This window comes from Cetorhinus maximus, chromosome 29 (genome assembly GCF_964194155.1).
Source record: "Cetorhinus maximus chromosome 29, sCetMax3.hap1.1, whole genome shotgun sequence".
Lineage (NCBI taxonomy): Eukaryota > Metazoa > Chordata > Chondrichthyes > Lamniformes > Cetorhinidae > Cetorhinus > Cetorhinus maximus.
The window spans coordinates 6,465,068-6,486,529 of record NC_135907.1 but is presented as its reverse complement, the minus strand read 5'-3'; the positions used below and the strand labels follow the sequence as shown (position 1 = coordinate 6,486,529).

Genomic DNA, 21,462 nt, shown 5'->3' with positions numbered 1-21,462 from the left:
GAAGATAGATTGGAAACGTTGGGACTGTTCTCCTTGGAGAAGAGAAGGCTAAGAGGAGATTTGATAGAGGTGTTCAAAATCATGAGGGGGCTGGATAGAGTAGATAGGAAGAATCTGTTCCCGCTCTGAAAAGGATCAAGACCGAGAGAGCACAGGTTTAAAGTGATTTACAAAAGAAGCAAACGTGATGTGAGAAAAATCTTTTTCACACAGCGAGTGGTTCGAGTATGGAATGCACTGCCTGGAAGTGTGGTGGAGGCAGGTTCAATCGAGGCATTCAAGAGGATTATCACTAGATGATTATTTGAATAGAAACAATGTGCAAGGGTAAGGGGAAAAGGGAGGAGAATGGTGCTAAGTCATAATGCTCATTCGGAGAGCTGGTGTAAATATGATGGGCCAAATGGTCTCCTTCTGAACCCTAACAATTCTGTGATTCTGTGACATTATCTGATTGGTTTTCCTTGTGGGAACTTTTATGTTTTTCATTCTAATGGTTCAGTTTCTGCTGTGTTTCTCAACCAAGAGGCAATCATTTCTATTCCTGCTCGCTACTGGATGGTGCAAAATACTTCAATCAATTAAATATTTTTGAAGTGCTGATATCTGTTGTGATGCTGGAAATGTGTCAGTTAATTTACTCACAGCAAAGTCCCACATACAGAAATGACATCATGACAAATAATGTTTTCAGTAATGTTGGTTGAAGGAGAAATATTGGCCAGGAGACCAGGGAGAATTCGGCCACTCTTTCTTGAATAGTGCCATGGAATATTTTGCATCCAGTTATGATGTTAGCTGGAATATCTGCTCAATTCTCTGGGGTGATACTAGATCTCACACAACCCTCTTCCCACAGAAAAACAGCAGTTTAGAGGTCTACTAATGGAAGTCAAATTACTTTTGGTTATTTTAATGGACTATCTCTTTAAATCTATGAGCAGTGGGCAGCCCAGCTCCACAAGCTTTTCACACACAATCTGGAAACAGGCTTTTTATTGGGGTGTGGGGAGCTGTGTAGCTGTTGGGATGAGGCTCTTTGTCAGAACACAGTACTCTCCAAACAAAGGGTCAAAGGGACTCGAAATGTTAGCTGTGTTTCTCTCTCCACAGATGCTGCTGGACCTGCTGAGCTTTTCCAGCATTTTTTGTTCTTGTTTCAGATTTCTATCTGCATCCAGCATCCATCAGCAGTATTTTGCATTTACTCTCTGATCAAATCATGAGTTGTCTGCAATTTTCCGTTTGAATGTCAGACCTGATCTGCAGGGTGTCTTTGTTTTCAATGTGTCTCACTTCTCACTTCCTTGCATGTCTGACCTATCCACATGTTCTTTGTTTTGCTAATGTCTTTAATTTCTTCAATGCTTCTTTCCATTGTTTCCATCTCACTCAACAATGCAGCAGTTTACATCACAGAAACGAGCTGAGATAATTTCACTTTGGGTACAATCGGGAAATTGCACGGGAAGAACACTTGAAATTGTGCAGGTTAGGTTAGGCTTCTGGCCACCAATTCATTTGGAAAATCATGAATGCAAAATCTCCCTGAACCAACGCAACAAGGCAGAATAATAAAAAGTAACTTTATTTTCTCTGTATTCCTTGATGCATTTGAATGGTAGGTGACAGATAATGTTTCAGTGATATATCTGAAACTGGTTTATTGTAATAAAATGAGAATTTGTAATCTGGGTGACCAGTTGTCCCTGAGTAAGCTGATTTAAAATGGCAGAAAAAAAATTATACTGAACCACTTAATTGTTTCATTGGGACACATCAGTAAGTTTCTTATTAAATTAAACAATTCTGATGCGACAAAAACTTTTAAAACATGCCGATGTCCACTACATGCTTTAACCTGGTCTTGCAGGGTATAGCAGAATGGTGCAACTCCCCTGTTTACGATGAGCAGATGTAACAGTCAACAGAACAATGTTTTTACAGCTGCCTGACCATGCTTTACATTTCTTCTGAAACTGCTCCTCATTAAGAGTTGCTTTTCTCACCTTCAATGTGCCATTTACATGTGGGTATTTGCGCTGAAGTTCAGCTCAGGGCCTTGCAATTTTTCTCCTGTGCAGCTAGGCCAGACACTGCCCCCTGTTGGATTTCTGTGCAACTGCAGGCACAACCACACTAAGGCAGTTGTCCACGTTAGAAAATAGGGTGACAGCACTTGTACCCCGCTTCACCCTGTTGGCTGCAGTTTCTTTTGCCTGTGCCAGCCTTCCTATCCTTTGTGCTGTACTCTCCTTCCCTCCACTTTCCTCAGCACAGCCTTAGCGAACCCAAGACCACGGCTCATTCTTCTAAACTCCAGAAAATATTGGCCACTCCATTCAATCTTTACTGAACCATTGTTGCATCCCTACTATGGAAAATATATCCTTCATTTGGTGAGGAGACCAAAACAATGGTACACAATACTCTGGGTATGATCTCGCCAAAGCTCCGTTTGTTGCAGCAAGAATTCATGTAAACACAAATAAGGATCCTCGGCTTTATAAATTGAGGCGTGGAGTCCAAAGGGAAGGAAGTTATGCCAAACCGTTATGATACACTGGTTAGGCTACAGCTGAAGGAACAGGAAGTGACGGAAGGTAAGAAATGCTTTATCTGATTGTGCTGTGCAGCAACACAAAGGTTGACAATTCTTCAGGTGTGAACCCTGGTGAGCACCACTGATCTTTTCCAACTATTAAACCACTGTCCAATAGCACAGAGTGAAATGTGCTCCTGTTACATTTTCCTGAAACTGAAGTCGGTTAAACACAGCAGCCCATGTTGAGCAATGTACATTGAGTTTGGCTGCTGGGTAGTGATGCAGCAATGATGTCATTAGCACAGTGACCTAAGACGCCCCAATGCTCAGGCCCAAGAATCCAGGCCCAAGTGTCACTCCGTGCTGAGATTCTACCTCTTCCCGGTGTTGGGAAGAATGGATATGGCTATGTTACCAGAGAACGCTCCATTCAGTTGGAACCTGCTGTATCACCTATCCCTTGTGGAACAGTTTATGCAGAAAAACCTGTTGACCACAAGTCCATCAGGCAGTGGGCTGCACATATTGTAATGTGGTCCTGCGGGAAAAGGAGATAGTGAATGCTGTCGGGTGGTTTCCTGAGCTGACTGTCAAAGTAATTTGGAAGAATGCCTCATCACCAAAACTTTCAAATTAGCATTAGGATGTAGCTTGGCTGATAGTGACAAAGGCCCTCCCCATCATGTGCATGACGGGTGTGGACACCTGCCTCATCAGCTTGGATCAGGAGAAGGCCTTTGACAGAATACCGCACACCTACATGGTGGAAGTGCTCTCCAAAATGGGGTTTGGGGAGGGAATTCGAAATTGGATCCAACTGCTCTACACTAACATCAGTAGCGCAGTCTCAATCAATGGGTGGGAATCAGATAGCTTTCCGATTAAATCTGGAGTCAGGCAGGGCTGCCCTCTCTCTCCTGTCCTGTTTGTCTGTTGCATAGAACCCTTTACTGAGTCCATCAGGAAGGGTTCAGGCATAAGAGGAGTGACAATCCCAGGCAGTGGAGGCACTCAGGCCAAAGCCTCCCTGTACATGGACGATGTCACCGTCTTCTGCTCGGATCCGCTGTGGGTGCGCAGACTGATCCACATCTGCGACCAGTTTGAACTGGCCTCGGGAGCCAAGGTAAATCGTGGGAAGAGCGAGGCCATGTTCTCTGGGAACTGAGCTGACCGATCCTTTGTCCCCTTCACTGTCAGGGCTGACGGCCTGAAGGTGCTGGGGATATGGTTCGGAGGGACCGGGGCATGCGTTAGAAACTGGAAGGAGCGAGTGGCTATGGTGAAGAGGAAACTGGGCATGTGGGAGCGACGCTCCCTCTCCATTGCGGGTAAGAACCTGGTCATCAGGTGTGAGGTACTCTCGCTGTTGCTGTACGTGGCGCAGGTCTGGCCCATTCCAGACTCCTGCGCGACGGCGATCACTCGAGCCATCTTCCACTTTATCTGGAGGTCGAAAATGGATCGTGTCCGCAGGGACGCGATGTACAAGCCTCTAGATAAAGGGGGAAAAAACGTGCCCAACATCGCCCTCATACTGATGGCCACCTTTGTGTGCGGCTGCATCAAGCGGTGCGTAGACCCTCAGTACGCAAACACCAAGTGTCACTACGTGCTGAGGTTCTACCTGTCCCCGGTGTTGCGAAGGATGGGTCTGGCCACGCTGCCGCGGAACGCTCCAAGTAGTTGGACCTTGCCGTACCACCTGTCCCTGGTGGAAAAATTTATGCAGAAAAACACCTTTGACCACAAGTCCATCAGGCAGTGGTCAGCACGTAACGTCCTAGAGGCCCTGAGGGATAAGGAGAGGGTGGACCCTGTGGGATGGTTCCCCGAGCAGACTGTCAAAGTCATTTGGCAGAATGCCTCATCGCCAGAACTTTCCAACAAGCACCAAGACGTAGCTTGGCTGGTGGTGAGAAAGGCCCTCCCCGTCAGATCCTTCCTACACGCCAGGAAGCTCACCCCCTCTGCACGTTGCCCTCGCGGTGGCTGTGGTGGGGAAGAGACCGTTGTCCACCTCCTTGTGGATTGTGACTTTGCAAAGAAAGTCTGGAGAGAGATGCAGTGGTTGCTGTCGAGGTTCATCCCGAGCAGTTCTGTGACACAGGACTCTGTGCTCTACGGGCTGTTCCCAGGGACACACACCGAGACAAACATCGACTGCAGCTGGAGGATCATCAACTCGGTGAAAGAGGCGCTTTGGTCTGCCCGAAACTTGTTGGTCTTCCAGCACAAAGAGTTGTCCCCGACCGATTGTTGCGGACTGGCACAATCCAAAGTCCAGGACTACGTGCTGAGGGACGCACTAAAGCTTGGGGCAGCTGCCGCAAAGGCGCAATGGGGAAGGGTCGCTGTGTAAGACCTTTCTACCACAGCGCACCGAGAGACTGGGAACTGTTTAGAGCCCCTCGGGCTGTACAGATCAAAATGAAAGGCTGTAAATGATTGTAATATTGTTTGTACTGATGCACCTGGTGATACATTTTGTAAAAGTTTAACCTGGATTGTACCCTTGTAATGTTGTTCTTGAAATGGTTTTGAATGTGATTGAAGATATTTTATGAATAAAGTATATTTTTACAAAAAAAAAAAATCTGTTCTTATCAGTTTAATATCTGATACGTCCCTTATCTGGGGACCATATATTAAATTGATTTTTGGAGCAGGGAGATGGAATAGGGGCTTGCTCCGTCCACTCCACGCATCGACCCGGTATTGCAGTATCTCTGGGAATGGTGCACCACCCCTTTCCAGGGGATTTTCAATGCTAAAAATAGTTTTCTTACAAACATCTGCTTTCTTTACTTTTCAACATGCACATCTTTCAAAACACAACTTTCTTTCTTTCTCATCGCTTCTCGGCCTTTTGGCTAACATCAAGTGTAGTGTTGCAGGGGCGACACCATGGTCCTGCCAAGGCAAGGTCGGGATGGAAGGGCGATAACCAATCGCAATCCGAAACTATACCGTGGGTTACCTATCACCGTCCGAGTCACGGTGAACCACAGCGAAGGAGGATCACCTATGGATCGGGGCTTCTTCACCAGGAGGATCCTGTTGAAGGCGTGCGGCTTCCAAGCTACGGAGATCTTCACCCTGCACGACTCCCGCAAAGGGGGTTATTTTGACGTCACGTTCAAGCGGGTGGCAGACTGCGTCCGGCTCCTGAGGGTGTTCGAGGAGAAGAGAGACCTGCCGGAGATGAAGATCCTGACGGCGGAGCCGCACTTTTCTCTGCCGTTGCAACGGGAACGTGAGGTGATGGTGCATGTGTACAACCCCTTCGTCCCTGTCGCCGACGTGGTCACCTTCCTCACCAGGTACTTCGATAAGGTGGGGAGCGGCACCGAGATTCGAGACGACTTGGGGATCTGGACAGGCAAACGCCTGTTTAAGGTCACGCTAAAGACTGATGGTAAGGGAGCCATTTTCCACCCTCCCTCCAGTTTCACTATCGGGGGAAACCGTGGCTACCTGGTCTACGCTGGGCAACCCAAGCATTGTCGCTCATGCGGCAAGGCTGGTCATGTGGCGGCCAACTGCAGCGCCTCCCTCTGCAAGATCTGCAAACAGGAAGGGCACCAGACAAAAGACTGCAAACAGGCCAAGTGCTGCAACCTGTGTGGCGAGGCAAGTCACCTCTACAGGACCTGCCCCAAACGCTGCCGTACTTACGCACAGGCAGCCAAAGCCGACCAGGGGGAAGCAGAAGAAAGGTTCCGTGTCACTCCAACCACCAAGGCCCCCAGGGAGCTCAACGGGACAAAGGAGGACACAGAGAGAGACAAGGTGGAGAAAGAGATTGAGGCAACAGAGAGCCAATCAACAGCACTACCCCCTGAACCTCCCAGTCCTCAGGACAGCGAATCAATGGAGGAGGAGGCAGCAGTGGAAAAGCAGCAGGGGGAGTGGCGGACGGTGAAGAACAAGAAAAGTAAGAGGGAGCGAAGAAGAAGCAAAGGCGTTTCCCAGAGAAGCGGCAAGAGGCGTCTCCCATCCGACACGGATGACAAGGGCAGCAGCTCTTCGGATGATGAAGTGCCAGAGCGGCACCGACAGAAGAGGCGGCAAAGCTCCAGGGCGTTGGAGGACGAGACACCCGAGCTCCAGAAAATTGGAGACAACAAGGAGACCAGCGCACCCCAACTTTGCCTGCAACCTGAGGAGGCCAGTGCACCACAGCCCCTGGAATCTGGGAGCAGTGAGGCAATCATCATCGCACCCCAGCTCCAGGAAGCCGTGAACAGCAACACCCCAGAGGGGGTGAGTTTTGGAGAAGCTTCTCCAGCAAAGGTCATCTCAAAACCCGCTCTCTACGTGAACCTCCAGATGCCACTGGAGCAGAACACGGCCAAGGAGATCTACCTCAGCCCATCCAAAGTGAAGGAATTTGAGCTCACTACGGGTATGAAGGAGCAGACTAAAGGTCTGGGACTCTCAGAGACAGTGGGTTTGGTAGGAGAATAAATGCTTTAAAATGGGTTTAAAGATTGTATCCATAAATGTGCGTAGCATTAAATCTACTACGCGATGTGTTGCGACCTTGGACTACCTAGCCAAGGTCAAAGCTGACCTGTTGTTTCTGCAGGAGTGTGCGATACCGCACCTCAGCTCCTACAGGCAATGGTCACGATGGTGGTCCCACGGGCCATCGATCTGGTCGGGCGGAAACGACTCTCGTTCCTCCGGCCTGGGTATTCTGCTGCGGGGAGGCAACTTCACCGTCTCCGAGGTCAAGGAGGTGGTGGGCGGGCGACTCCTCGTAGCAGACGTAATGTACAAGAACGCTCCACTCCGGTTAATTAACGTGTATGGCCCGGCACAAGGGGCTGAGCGGCTGGAGGTTTTTCAGCAGCTCCCACTGCTGCTGGCGACCTCCAGGCCGGTCATTCTGGGCGGGGACTTCAACTGCATCATCGATGCGGCTGGACGATCCGGCAGGGCCGGAAGCAGATTGGACGCTACGTCCAGATCCCTGATGGAAACAGTTAAGGATGCCAAGCTGCACGACGTCTTCAGCAACCCTGCAGACGGAGCGCAGCGTAGATACACCTGGTCGCGGCCAGACGGGTCCATTCGTTCCAGGATAGACTTCCTGTTTGTGTCCCGTGCATTCACAGTCAGATCCACCGACGTCAAGCCGGTGTTCTTCTCTGACCACTGCCTCCTACTGGCGGACTGCCACTTGGAGGAAGACCTGAGGGTGGGCAGGGGGGCATGGAAGCTAAATGTGCAACTGCTGACCCCAGAGAACATTGAGGAGCTCAAGAGGGATTACAAAGGTTGGAGAACCGTGAAACCCCTCTTTGAGTCCCTGACACACTGGTGGGAAGTGATCAAGGGAAGCATCAAGAGGTTTTTCATCCGCAAAGGCACCCAGAAAGCTAGAAAGGAACAGAGGGAAATGTCCCGACTCCAGGAAAAGATGCAGAATCTGCTCCGGCTGCAGTCGATGGGGGTCGATGTCAAGGAGGAGCTCCAAGAGGTGAAGGGCCAGCAAGCCTCGCACTTTGCCTCGGAGGCCTCCAAGATCATCTTCCGTTCCAGAGTCCGCTCCGTGGAGCAGGATGAGACGTGCTCACGTTTCTTCTTCCAAAAGGTACACAGAGAGCGCTCTGTGATCAGCAGCCTGAAGGAAGAAGACGGCTCAGTAAAGTCATCACGGTCCGACATTCTGAGGATCAGCAAATCCTTTTATGCCGGACTGTATGACGTGAAGCCCACGGACAGCACGGCCTCCCAGTCCTTCCTGTCCTCTATCACGGAGGTCTTAGACCACAGTACGCGGGAGAGCCTAGACAAACCGCTAACTCCTGACGAACTGACTAAGGCCCTCGAGTCCTTCGAGAAGAGTAAAACCCCCGGAAGCGACGGCCTGCCGGCGGAGTTGTATTCGGCTCTGTGGGACTTGATCGGCCCAGACCTGCTAGAAGTGTACGAGAGTATGCTCCTGGCTGGCAGCATGTCAGAATCCATGAGGAAAGGCATCATCACCCTCATCTACAAGCACAAGGGGGAAAGGGAGGAAATTAGAAATTGGCGACCCATTTCACTGTTGAATGTGGACTATAAGATTCTGTCCAAGGTCATCGCCAACCGGGTCAAATCCGCTCTGGAATTGGTGATTCACCCTGACCAGACCTGCTCTGTGCCAGGCAGGAAGATCTCTGACAGCCTGGCGCTGCTCAGGGATACGATTGCCTATGTACAGGACAGGGGTGTGGATACCTGCCTCATCAGCTTGGATCAGGAGAAGGCCTTTGACAGAATATCGCACACCTACATGGGGGATGTGCTCTCCAAAATGGGCTTTGGGGAGGGAATTCGAAATTGGATCCAACTGCTCTACACTAACATCAGTAGCGCAGTCTCGATCAATGGGTGGGAAACAGATAGCTTTCCGATTAAATCTGGAGTCAGGCAGGGCTGTCTTCTCTCGCCTGTTCTTTTCGTGTGTTGCATACAACCCTTTGCCGAGTCCATCAGGAAGGATCCGGGCATAAGAGGAGTGACGATCCCAGGCAGTGGAGGCACTCAGTTCAAAGCCTCCCTGCACATGGATGATGTCTCCGTCTTCTGCTCGGATCCGCTGTCGGTGCGCAGACTGATCCACATCCGCGACCAGTTCGAACTGGCCTCGGGAGCCAAGGTAAATCGTGGGAAGAGCGAGGCCATGTTCTTTGGGAAGTGGGCTGACCGATCCTTTGTCCCCTTCACTGTCAGGGCTGACGGCCTGAAGGTGCTGGGGATATGGTTCGGAGGGACCGGGGCATGCGTTAGAAACTGGAAGGAGCGAGTGTCTATGGTGAAAAGGAAACTGGGCATGTGGGAGCGACGCTCCCTCTCCATTGCGGGTAAGAACCTGGTCATCAGGTGTGAGGCACTCTCGCTGTTGCTGTACGTGGCGCAGGTCTGGCCCATTCCACACTCCTGCGTGGTGGTGATCACACGAGCCATCTTCCGCTTTATCTGGAGGTCAAAAATGGATCGTGTCTGCAGGGACGCGATGTACAAGCCTCTAGATAAAGGGGGAAAAACCGTGCCCAACATCGCCCTCATACTGATGGCCACCTTTGTGTGTGGCTGCGTCAAGCGGTGCATAGACTCTCAGTACGCAAACACCAAGTGTCACTACGTGCTGAGGTTCTACCTGTCCCCGGTGTTGCGAAGGATGGGTCTGGCCACGCTGCCGCTGAACGCTCCAAGTAGTTGGACCGTGCCCTACCACCTGTCCCTCGTGGAAAAATTTATGCAGAAAAACACCTTTGACCACAAGTCCATCAGGCAGTGGTCAGCACGTAACGTCCTAGAGGCCCTGAGGGAAAAGGAGAGGGTGGACCCTGTGGGATGGTTCCCCGAGCAGACTGTCAAAGTCATTTGGCAGAATGCCTCATCGCCAGAACTTTCCAACAAGCACCAAGACGTAGCTTGGCTGGTGGTGAGAAAGGCCCTCCCCGTCAGATCCTTCCTACACGTCAGGAATCTCACCCCCTCTGCACGTTGCCCTCGAGGTGGCTGTGGTGGGGAAGAGACCGTTGTTCACCTCCTTGTGGATTGTGCCTTTGCAAAGAAAGTCTGGAGAGAGATGCCGTGGTTGCTGTTGAGGTTCATCCCGAGCAGTTCTGTGACACGGGACTCTGTGCTCTACGGGCTGTTCCCAGGGACACACACCGAGACAAACATCAACTGCAGCTGGAGGATCATCAACTCGGTGAAAGAGGCGCTTTGGTCTGCCCGAAACTTGTTGGTCTTCCAGCACAAAGAGTTGTCCCCGACCGATTGTTGCGGACTGGCACAATCCAATGTCCAGGACTACGTGTTGTGGGATGCACTAAATCTTGGAGCAGCTGCCGCAAAGGCGCAATGGGGAAGGGTCGCTGTCTAAGACCTTTCTACCACAGCGCACCGAGGGACTGGGAACTGTTTAAATCCCCTCGGGCTGTACAGCTCAAAATGAAATGCTGTAAATGATTGTAATATTGTTTGTACTGATGCACCTGGTGATACATTTTGTAAAAGTTTAACCTGGATTGTACCCTTGTAATGTTGTTATTGAAATGGTTTGGAATGTGATTGAAGATATTTTATGAATAAAGTATATTTTTGCAAAAAAAAGAAAAAAAAGGTTCTCCCAGGACGAGGCTAGCCCATTGCACTTCGGGTGTGCTAACGCCTGCGATGTCCCCAAATGCGGGATACTCGACTGCAAAATTTGTGGTAGTGGGGGACTGCGTTCGCGCTCTCCCCTGATTCACAATTCAAAAAATAGATTTCATCATATCTTTCATTTTCTCTTCTATTTCCTGTCAGCAACCTTTTCTGAAAAAAGAAATATATAACCCCCAATGTGTGCTCTTCAAAATCTATACTGGACTGGTTATTTAGTTTTTTCTTTCCTCCTCGCAAATATTATCCAACCCCCATTCTTTTCCTCCCTGTCATTATCAGCCGGCAATTATTCCATCTCTGCATCATTTTCGCCAGACCGTTTGTTTCGTGGCCGCCAAATTACTCGCGCCATTTTTAACCCCGCGTTTGCCCACTCAAAAATCTCTCTCAAACAACCCCCATCTAACACCCAACCCACCATCACAACAGTCCCCGCACTCCCAGCACCGCCCCACCCCCTATCTATCTGGACGTCTGTATAAATACAAACTCATATCAGCTATTAACTCATATGCATTCACCATTTTAAACATGTAGCAGCGACCCCTCACTATTTCAAACATGAACAAGCACCCTGTCCCCATGTTCATTCAAATTACCCCCCTCCGAAACGAACAGCAGCCTCCCACCTCCTCTGTATAATCTCCCCCTTAATCAGCCCCCTGTGTGACTCCTACCTTCTGAAACTCCTGCCTCCTCTCCCCATGTGTAAAGTCTTTCCCTGCCCCTTCTGCAGCTCACTTCCCCTGCTGTGGGTCCATCAATTCACCTGTGATTATTCCTTGAAGGCTTAAATAGCGCAAAGCGAAGAAATAAACAGAAAGAAAACTGGAGAAAGGCAGATAGAAACCTAAACCCTCAGTAAAATGACCACCGGGAATCCCGTTTAACCGTCAGAATGATCGCGCAGCCCAAATTACACGCATTATCCCTGAATTATAACAAGATTTTAGGCAGCTTCACTTTAGGACTTTTCATTTCCTCTTGTGGGGCTCCTGTTCCTCACACACTGGAGGCTAACATGTAAGTTTTAGATTGCAAGGCTGGGCTACTTTAACCCCAAGATTTTCTTTTTGAAACTCCAGGCCCACAGTCCAACAGGAACTGGTTAACCGGAGCCACCGAAAACCAGGGTCCCGGAGAGGAATTGAAATCTCGGGGTAAGAAACGGACACAAACTCACGTGGGCCCATGGAGCACGGCCTTGGAGAAGGTCTCAGGAAACTCCTGAAGAAGAAGAGTCCTTGTCCCAGTCTGGATCTTCAGATTGCAGGTTTCAAAATAAAAATTCTTTGAGGGGTGGGGGAGAAAATTAATTCCATTAAAACAGAGAGCAAAGAACATTTTCAAACAAAATAACGCAAGAGCCAATGAATCACTCTCAGTTACAACTCAGCAACATCCAAATACAAACAAGTCAAAGAGTTATAAAGCAGATTGAGACAGAGGGAACACACACGCACATTAAACCAGAGTGGGGACTAGCTCCGCACTCTGGAGGCGGTTTTCGGATTGGGTTCCTAGCCAGGTATATCCTGAATGAGCAGTTTGCAGACTCCACCCCTGGCATGTTGGGATGTCTCTCAATCTGCTCCCCAGGAGGCCTGTCCATTGATATGTTAATCCCAGGGCAGGACAACTTTCTGATTCTTCCTGTCCTTTGATGTGTTCACCCCAGGAAAACAATGTTTCAGCCATTTTCTGGTTAATGTTAAAACTTTAACTCATCTTGTCGGGAATGTCACTGCAGTTTGAAATATCAAACACTAAACCCCCAACACAAGACTGTGCAAAGCATGTGGATTGTTACTGAGATTCCGTCTGTGATTTTTAGTGATGTCAGTGTGGATTGTGTAATCTGTGTGTGTGTGAGTGTTGCTGGTCCCATAATGTAACGCAAATGTCTCCTTGCAGCCTCTCAGTACGCCACTCATGGTCCCCTGGTACTTTTTGGATTGTCTGGAGAAGACATTGAAAGAATTAGAGTTAAACAATGCTAACACTAGCTGCACTGCGACGAGTATATGAGAGCTTATTCTTATCCAGGGGTGTATGTCCACATTCAGCCCCCATTCCCACACTTGCTCCCACCGTCGGATCTCTCAAGTGCTCTTCCGTATCATTGATTAGCCTTTTAAACACCGCCTGTAACACGTAATGCTGATTCCTCACCTTTCGTAAGTCACCTTTAAACTTTGTCAGACTTTCGGGAAGGTGGGGAATTGGGGCCTGCTTAGGTTCCTCATAGTGTTCCAGGGCATGGTGGAGTGTGTCGGAGGCGTTGACTGAGACCTGACCCCTTTGTTGGACGTACATCATTCACGCGTGTCTGATAGTAACTGGGAGCCGGGGTTCCCTTGTATCCTGAGCGGGTGTGATGGTTTTCTCTGTGGGTAATTTCTAATATACAACCCTCCGTTCGGTTGTACCCGCATTTGTCCAGCACCCCCCCCCGTTCCAACTGGATGCGAGCAAATTGTTAGGCTACCTTTCCATCTGCAGCCGCTCAGTGATACCCTGTGTATGCCCTCATTCTTGCGTATGGCATGCATATCTATGGGGTAGTACCGGAGGGAGTCATTGTCTCGGATTAACCCAATGTTCTCCACTCGGTACTGAGGGTGTGGGCCCGTGTCTGCTGTGACTGAGGGGATTGCCCATACCTAACACGTTCATTTGGTTTGAGGTGCACTTCTGAATCACCGCATACACCCTGGTCACTCCTTTCAATGTACATGCGTCGATGACGCCTGGGTTCTTGGCCATCCCCCACAACCGGGCACTGTTGATCCAGCCCGGTACCTCCCCACTTTGGATCTGGCCCAGATTTTGTCTTAATTGCCCGATCAGCCACTGGCCGTAAGCTGGCTTTTTTAGGTGCTGCCCTCTTGTCGTTCCTCCCTTTCTATTAATTGGCTGGTGGCTTTAGCATGGGTCTCTATAACGTGTACGCTTTCCAATACAGATGCCACACTCTTGCCCCCTAGGGCCGCTGCCGTTTCACCACCCCTCGCTACTCTTATGAGCAAGCTGCCTCATGATCCCTTTAAGATTCGTGACCTCGGAGTTGATTCCTTGAATGTCGAGAGAGTTTACCAGGGAAGTCCCTGTGTTCACCCCTGTCAGTACATTGTTAACTAACTCTCTCTTCTGGCGGTGGAAAGCAGGATGTCCCCTGAATCTAGTGGCACCCGTGGCGTCGGCCGGCTGATTAATCACAGCCTTACTCAGTAATTTGTACAGTTTTCGTAGGGGCGCTTGGTTACTGCAATACTCAGGCAGTTGCATACCTGCCAGGTTCACAATTACCTGTACAATTTCATGTTTAACATTATCATACAAGAGTTCATCGTCCGTATACAGTACCAGTCCATTCTGTGGCCCAGGGGTCATGTCTGGGCAAGATAGTCTCTGTGGTGTCGTCGTGTCCTGTGATAGCAGGGTGGTGTCGGTCCGGGGGTCCGCCGTTGCAGTCAACTCTCCGTGTTTGGCCCTCAAGATCCAATGCCAGGTATCTGTCATTCCCAAGTCTTCCTCCCCGGGACAGTGACCCCAGTTGTTGTTCTCCTGGGGTGTGAAGGTAAATTGCGAAAAATCTCTCACACACTGTATCTCTCACACACTGTAGCTTTCTCCTTTACGTCCCTCCTTGTGCACAGCCCACGGTGACCCTCCCCGTAGTTGAGGATTCCCCCTTTTCTCTTTCAGATGGCCAGTCCTCCAGATCGGGAATGAATCCTAAACCACTTGGCTAACACAGTACGGACTGCTCGTTGCCCGTTTTCCTCCCACTGCCTGGTAATTTAGTCTTTCTTACTTACATCATACCTTTTCAGTTGTGACCAGTGTTTCCACCTAGCTTTTCCCTTCATATCGGCGCAGGCACGTGAATAATTCCGTACGGTCCAGTCCATTTTGGGGCAAAACCTGGTTGGCTAGGGGTGATTTGAACAAACACCATGTCTCCGACCTCAGCCGGTGGTGACGGGGGTCCCCCTTTTGTCCTCTCTTCTAAATCCCTGATAGCCTGTTGGTCCTTCACTTCCTGTTGTAATTCCTTTAGCTGTCCATCCAATTGCTTAATATCATTTTTAATTTTATCTCTGATGGGTCCCATATCCTCACTTCCGGTGGCTCTGCCCTCTGGCAAGCGCATCGCCCTCCCGGTCAGCAACTCATAAAGGGGTTTATCTTAAATCCAGCATTTTTCAGTGTCCTTATGACTATCAGGAGAGCTCCGATGTGGCCCCTTTCCGATTCTGACGCTATTAGGATATCATCTGCATATTATAAGATTGTACTGTTGTTAGACTCTACGTCGCACGAACTCAGCTTCTCACTCGTGACCCGATGGAGGATGTTGGGGCTGTTGTGGAATCCCTGTGGGAGCCTCGCCCATGTTCACCGTCTCCCTCCCACTGTGAAAGCGAATTTATCTTGGGATTCCTGGTCCAGTGGTATCGACCAAAATCCATTGGCTACATCTAACACTGTAAATATTTTATGTTCGGGTTTTTACAATTAAAGCACACCTCGGGTTTAGGAACGGCTGCTGCAGTGGCCACCATTTCAGTGGGGTTTGTAACCTCACTGCCGACACCTTTATCTTAGTTTTCCCTATGTGGTTATCTACCCCGGTGGCCCATCTTCCTCGATCATATGTGTTCTTGTCTACTAGCCCGGTGTCTAGGATTGACTGGTGGGCCCGGGCCCGGTGTCTAGGATGGCCTGGTGGGCCCGGGCCTGGTGTCTAGGATGGCCTGGTGGGCCCGGGCCCGGTGTCTAGGATGGCCTGGTGGGCCCAGTGTCTAGGATGGCCTGGTGGGCCCGGGCCCGGTGTCTAGGATCGCCTGGTGGGCCCGGGCCCGGTGTCTAGGATTGCCTGGTGGGCCCGGGCCCGGTGTCTAGGATTGCCTGGTGGGCCAGGCTAAGGCCATCCTTGTACAATTGCATAAACTGTACATCGTCTCGGTTCAGCGCAGCACCTACACCCCCGTAGTTACAATATGCCTCAAACTTCCGATTGCCATATTCATGGGCACTCTCGCCCTTTTCTTGTTTTATGGGGCTTGCCCTAAGTCTTGTGCCATTTCTGCTCTAAAGGCTCGGAAATCAGCTTGCTGCTGTGCCTGGTCTGCCTGGTTGTCCGGGCACCGGGGGCACAAGCTCTATCTTAATTGGGGCCACGGGTTATGGTGGTGGTGATTCCCAACCCGCTTCCCGTTGTTCCTCATATCCTGCCGCCTGTTCCACCAGCCCGTTCCAATCTATATTATCTGCGTATTGTGCAGCTACTGGTGGCTGTGGTAAAGCTGCCGAAACTGACATGAGATTTTTTGCCTGGACCAGCTCTTCATTTTGGGATTTGTTGGCCAACATTCGATTTACTTTCTTACTTAACTCTATGTGTTGTCTTAACATTAGGATCCAGGCTTCATCATCTTTGTCTTTTTTCTGATTATCCCACCATTTTCTCTGATCAGCGGGTGAGTCAAATGGGTTCCAATTGTTCTTTCTCATTTTGCCTATCGATTTCTTATTTTTGTCAGCTCAATGCTGTGTCAAGGATCCCTCTGGTCCCCACTCGAGTTTGTCACCACTGGCCATCTCTGGGTAAGACGGTCGGGGTATAGTTGTTGTCAGCGGTACGGTTCTTACCCTGGATCCTTTCTGACCGAACTCGTTACTTGCGGCTAATACCGGATGTAATTATAACAATCTATAAGACAAGCAAACTACCCCACCCTTACCACCCCTTGAACTATTGCCTGGAGCCCAGGTTTCTGATACGCGGGGTGCCTGACACTTCCTGGATCGGGACGGAGTCGGATTTAGTATGAATAAAAATGAATTCACACTGTGACTCATCCCATTTCCCCGTCGGTGTCCTGCATCCTTCGGGCCCTGCTCGCAGCACCAATTGAAAGGTCCGAGGAATACTCTGGGACAAAATTTCAACACTCGGAGTCCAGATACAATATTCAAGTGGTTCCTTTACTACACTTTTTTTTTTGCAAAAATAAACTTTATTCATAAAATATCTTCAACCACATTCCAAACCATTTCAAAAACACCATTACAAGGGTACAATCCGGTTCAACTTTTACATAATGTATCACCAGGTGCATCAGTACAAACAATATTACAATCATTTACAGCCTTTCATTTTGAGCTGTACAGGCCGAGGGGATTTAAACAGTTCCCAGCCCCTCGGTGCGCTGTGGTAGAAAGGTCTTAGACAGCGGCCCTTCCCCATTGCGCCTTTGCGGCAACTGCCCCAAGCTTTAGTGCGTCCCTCAGCACGTAGTCCTGGACTTTGGATTGTGCCAGTCCGCAACACTCGGTCGGGGACAACTCTTTGCGCTGGAAGACCAACAAGTTTCGGGCAGACCAAAGTGCCTCTTTCACCGAGTTGATGATCCTCCAGCTGCAGTTGATGTTTGTCTCGGTGTGTGTCCCTGGGAACAGCCCGTAGAGCACAGAGTCCTGTGTCACAGAACTGCTCGGGATGAACCTCGACAGAAACCACTGCATCTCTCTCTAGACCTTCTTTGCAAAGGCACAATCCACAAGGAGGTGAACAACGGTCTCTTCCCCACCACAGCCACCTCGAGGGCAACGTGCAGAGGGGGTGAGACTCCTGACGTGTAGGAAGGATCTGACGGGGAGGGCCTTTCTCACCACCAGCCAAGCTACGTCTTGGTGCTTGTTGGAAAGTTCTGGCGATGAGGCATTCTGCCAAATGACTTTGACAGTCTGCTCGGGGAACCATCCCACAGGATCCACCCTCTCCTTTTCCCTCAGGGCCTCTAAGACGTTACGTGCTGACCACTGCCTGATGGACTTGTGGTCAAAGGTGTTTTTCTGCATAAATTTTTCCACCAGGGACAGGTGGTACGGCACGGTCCAACTACTTGGAGCGTTCAGCGGCAGCGTGGCCAGACCCATCCTTCGCAACACCGGGGACAGGTAGAACCTCAGCACATAGTGACACTTGGTGTTTGTATACTGAGGGACTACACACCGCTTGATGCAGCCACACAAAGGTGGCCATCGGTATGAGGGCGATGTTGGGCACGTTTTTTCCCCCTTTATCTAGAGGCTTGTACATCGCGTCCATGCGGACACGATCCATTTTTGACCTCCAGATAAAGCGGAAGATGGCTCGAGTGATCGCCACCACGCAGGAGAGTGGAATGGGCTAGACCTGCGCCACGTACAGCAACAGCGAGAGTGCCTCACACCTGATGACCAGGTTCTTACCCGCATTGGAGAGGGAGCTTCGCTCCCACATGCCCAGTTTCCTTTTCACCATAGACACTCGCTCCTTCCAGTTTCTAACGCATGCCCTGGTCCCTCAGAACCATATCCCCAGCACCTTCAGGCCGTCAGCCCTGACAGTGAAGGGGACAAAGGATCGGTCAGCCCAGTTCCCAAAGAACATGGCCTCACTCTTGCCACGATTTACCTTGGTACCCGAGGCCAGTTCGAACTGGTCGCAGATGTGGATCAGTCTGCGCACCGACAGCGGATCCGAGCAGAAGACGGCGACGTCGTCCATGTACAGGGAGGCTTTGACCTGAGTGCCTCCACTGCCTGGGATCGTCACTCCTCTTATGCCCGGATCCTTCCTGATGGACTCAGAAAAGGGTACTATGCAACACACGAACAGGACAGGGGAGAGAGGACAGCCCTGCCTGACTCCAGATTTAATCGGAAAGCTATCTGATTCCCACCCATTGACTGAGAGTGCGCTAGTAATGTTAGTGTAGAGCAGTTGGATCCAATTGCAAATTCCCTCCCCAAACCCCATTTTGGAGAGCACATCCACCATGTAGGTGTGCGATAATCTGTCAAAGGCCTTCTCCTGATCCAAGCTGATGAGGCAGGTGTCCACACCCCTGTCCTGCACATAGGCAATCGTATCCCTGAGCAGCGCGAGGCAGTCAGAGATCTTCCTGCCCGGCACAGTGCAGGTCTGGTCATGGTGGATCACCAATTCCAGAGCGGATTTGACCCGATTGGCGATGACCTTGGACAGAATCTTATAGTCCACATTCAACAGTGAAATGGGTCGCCAATTTCTAATTTCCTCCCCTTCCCCCCTTGTGCTTGTAGATGAGGGTGATGATGCCTTTCCTCATGGATTCTGACATACTGCCGGCCAGGAGCATACTCTCGTACACTCCTAGCAGGTCTGGGCCGATCAAGTCCCACAGAGCCGAATACTACTCCGCCGGCTAGCCGTCGCTTCCGGGAGTTTTACTCTTCTCGAAGGACTCAAGGGCCTTAGTCAGTTCATCAGGAATTAGCGGTTTGTCCAGGCTCTCCCGTGTACTGTCGTCTAAGACCTCCGTGATAGAGGACAGGAAGGACTGGGAGGCCGTGCTGTCTGTGGGCTTCACGTCATACAATCCGGAATAAAAGGATTTGCTGATCCTCAAAATGTCGGAGGGCGATGACTTTACTGAGCCGTCTTCTTCCTTCGGGCTGCTGATCACAGAGTGTACCTTTTGGAAGAAGAAACGTGAGCACGTCTCATCCTGCTCCATGTAACGGACTCTGGACCGGAAGATGATCTTGGAGGCCTCCGAGGCAAAGGGCGAGGCTTGCTGGCTCTTCACCTCTTGGAGTTCCTCCTTGACATCGACCCCCATCGACTGCAGCCGGAGCAGATCCTGCATGTTTTTCTGGAGTCGGGACATTTCCCTCTGTTCCTTTCTAGCTTTCTGGGTGCCTTTGAGGATGAAAAACCTCTTGATGTTTCCCTTGATCGCTTCCCACCAGTGTATCAGGGACTCAAAGAGGGGTTTCACGGTTCTCCAACCTTTGTAATCCCTCTTGAGCTCCTCAATGTTCTCTGGGGTCAGCAGTTGCAGGTTCAGCTTCCATGCCCCTCGGCCAAGCCTCTGGTCTTCTTGAACCACTGCAGTCCATGTAGTGTAGGTACACCCACAGTGTTTTTAGAGTGGGAGTTTCAGGATTTTGACCCAGCGACAGCGAAGGAAAGGTGATATGTTTCCAAATCAGGATGGTGCGTGATTTGGAGGGGGACTTCCAGGCGCTGGTGTTCCCATGTATCTGCTGCCCTTGTCCTTCTAGATGGTAGTGGTCATGGGTTTGGAAGGTGCTGTCTAAGGAGCCTTGGTGAGTTCCCGCAGTGTATCTTGTAAATGATACACACTGCTGTTACTGAGCGTTGGTGGTGGAGGGAGCGAATGTTTGTGGATGGGGTGCCAATCAGCGCGCTGCTCTGTCCTGGATGGTGTTGAGCTTTTTGAGTGTTGTGGCAGCTGCACTCATCCAGGCAAGTGGGGAGTATTCCATCACATTCCTGACTTGTGCCTTGTAGGTGGTGGACAGGCTTCGGGGAGTCAGGTGGTGAGTTACTCTCCACAGGATTCCTAGCCTGTGGTCAGCTCTTGTAGCCACAGTATTTATACAGCTAGTCCAGTTCAGTTTCTGGTCAATGGCACCCTCAGGATGTTAATAGTGGGGGATTCAGTGATGGCAATGCCATTGAATGTCAAGGGGCGATGGTTGGATTCTCTCTTGTTGGAGATGGTCATTGCCTGACACTTGTCTGGCACCAATGTTACTTGCCACTTGTCAGCCCAAGCCTGGATATTGTCCAGGTCTTGCTGCATTTGGACATGGACTGCTTCAGTATCTTCAACCATCAGCAAACATCCCCACTTCTGACCTTATGATGGAAGGAAGGTCATTGATGAAGCAGCTGAAGATGGTTGTGCCGAGGACACGACGCTGAGGAACTCCTGCACTGATGTCCTGAACCAAGATGACTGACCTCCAACAACCACAACCATTTTCCTTTGTGCTAGGTACGCCTCCAACCAGTGGAAGGTTTTCTCCCGATTCCCATTAACTCCAGTTTTGCTAGGGCTCCTTGATGCCACACTCAGTCAAAAACAGCCTTGATGTCAAGGGCAGTCAATCTCACCTCACCTCTGGAGTTCAGCTCTTTTATCCGTGTTTGAACCAAGGCTGTAATGAGGTCAGGAGCTGAGTGACCCTGGCGGAGTCCAAACTGGGCATCAGTGAGCAGGTTATTGCTAAGCAAGTGCTGCTTGGCAACACTGTTGATGACCCCTTCCATCACTTTACTGATGACCAAGAGTAGGCTGATGGGGCGGTAATTGGCCAGATGGGATTTTTCCTGCTTTTTGTGTACAGGACAAATCCGGGCAATTTTCCACATAGCCGGGTAGATGTCAGTGTTGTAGCTGTACTGGAACAGCTTGGCTAGGGGCGTGGCAATTACTAAAGCACAAGTCTTCAGTAGCATTGCCGGAATATTGTCAGGGCTGATAAAGACCTGTACTGATATACATAGAAGACAGAGGGTAGCAGTGGAAGGGTGCTTTTCTGAATGGAGAGCTGTGACTAGTGGAGTTCCACAGGGATCAGTGCTGGGACCATTGCTGTTTGTAGTATACATAAATGATTTGGAGGAAAATGTAACTGGACTAATTAGTAAGTTTGCAGACGAGACCAAGGTTGGAGGAGTTGCAGATAGTGAAGAGGATTGTCAAAGGATACAACGGGACATAGATCGGTTGGAGACTTGGGCGGAGAAATGGCAGATGGAGTTTAATCCGGACAAATGCGAGGTAATGCATTTTGGAAGGTCTAATACAGGCAGGAATTACACAGTAAATGGCAGAACCATTAGTGCATCGACGGGCAGAGGGATCTGGGTGTACAGGTCACTGAAAGTGGCAACG

At 50.1% G+C, this 21,462-nt stretch overlaps 1 protein-coding gene and 2 pseudogenes across 1 annotated transcript in view; all 3 read left to right on the top strand.

Annotated features, from left to right (window-relative positions):
* Window positions 1-21,462, top strand: part of LOC144669594 (uncharacterized) — a 203,642-nt gene that overhangs the window by 28,459 nt on the left and 153,721 nt on the right. The gene's annotated exons all lie outside the window — the stretch shown is intronic.
* On the top strand, window positions 5,120-5,294 carry LOC144669732 (U2 spliceosomal RNA; annotated as a pseudogene).
* LOC144669691 (U1 spliceosomal RNA) lies at window positions 10,646-10,797 on the top strand (annotated as a pseudogene).